Source organism: Ceratotherium simum, chromosome 3, assembly GCF_057802395.1.
Source record: "Ceratotherium simum simum isolate JZ-2026a chromosome 3, ASM5780239v1, whole genome shotgun sequence".
Lineage (NCBI taxonomy): Eukaryota > Metazoa > Chordata > Mammalia > Perissodactyla > Rhinocerotidae > Ceratotherium > Ceratotherium simum.
Window position 1 is genome coordinate 25,675,950 of NC_141902.1, and position 1,754 is coordinate 25,677,703.

The window sequence follows — 1,754 nt, forward strand, 5'->3', positions numbered from 1 at the left end:
GATAGTTGTATGTCATAGTTGCACATCCTTCTAGTTGCTGTATGTGGGACGCGGCCTCAGCATGGCCGGAGAAGCAGTGCGTCGGTGCGCGCCCGGGATCCGAACCCAGGCCGCCAGTGGCAGAGCGCCCACTCTTAACCGCTAAGCCACGGGGCTGACCCGGCCTAATGCATTATTAGCCTTAGTTCTCATGGCCCTGCATTCTTCCCCTCACAAAATCATATGTTGTCTCACTATGAACTGGCCAATGATAGGCCCATGTAACTCAGAATGTCCCTAACCACGCATATTCCAATCTTTCATAAACTGAACTAGATGAGTAAACTCATGATACTCAGTCTTTTCATCAACGGCTACAGGTTGCCTTTCTTTAATCAGCCTTTACATGACCTTAACCTGGGTGACTTGGTGCTCTGAAAAATCCCAGAGAAAGACTGCCATTGAACTTGTGGAAATGAACTGATTAGGTAGTATTTATTATTAGTTCAGCAGCTAAAATACATCATGCATCCTTAATTGACAGGGATTGAAAAGCTACTTACACTAGAGATCTTAAATTGAGGTTGGTTTTCCAGAGAATTGTCAGAAGCAGACAGTCCACAGGAGATGAGTGCTGACCCAAGATGATTGAAACAAACATACAATGGCATAAAGTAGACGGCTCCATCCAAGACCACTAGAAGAGAATTCCCCCAGAGGTTTGGAACCGCTGATTGTCATACTCCTTTGCATTCTTTGTTTTTCATAGTTTTGGTGGCATTTCCCACTAATGCTGTATAGATATAAATATATAACATATTTCTAATTTACCCTACTTTGTTCTCTTACTAATAAAATAACTTGCTAAGGTATTGGCTTTACTTGAAGCAATAACCACCCTAATGCTATAATTCAGCTCTACAAACCCATTACTAGTGCAACAAAGTTAAAGAATTATTGGATGTATTATTTAATGTCAACTCCTAGAAAAGCCGAATAACAATCATACCACAATTAGTATGGCTAAAGTGAATTTTGGTCAATAATATTTGTCTTAAAATGTTAGACAAATTTAGAATAAAGTTGGTCATACTAAACTTATGTGAAGAACATCTCTCAACATGGTTATATGAGATGGTCCAACAATACCCTTAACCATTCCATTATTGATTGCCATAGCTTTTCTTTTGTGGAACTGTAAATAAAATCTCCAAAGGAATCCAAACACTTGAAATGATGAGTTATTCCTATAAAATGACTTAAAAGTTCAAAACATCAGGCATAGAAAAAACTGAGAGTGATGGAAGAATCAGAGATCATGCATGTGTCCAGTGGCATGTACTTCTTCTTACCAAGAGGCAAACTTTTCAAAAAGACTATTTATTGTATGGTTCCATTCATATGACACTCTTAAAAAGGTAAAAATAGAACAAATTGAGGTTTCAAAGGGTTAGGGATGAGAGTGTGTATAATTACAAATGATAGCACAAGAGAAATTTAGGGCGCAATGAAATTCTTTGATATCATGATTCTGTGATGGATACATGAATTTATACTATATATTAAAGTTCAAAATTCACACAACTGTACACAAATATAGTCAATTTTCCTATATGAATTTTTAAAAATAAAAACATAAAACAAGGGGAAATGAAACAAAGTAATTGATGTAGTTTCTATTTTCATGATTGGATTCTGCCTAATATGCGAATCATTTTCTCAACTTGGTAAAGAGAAGCACCAGCCATGTCAACTGTGATAGGCAAAACAATAGC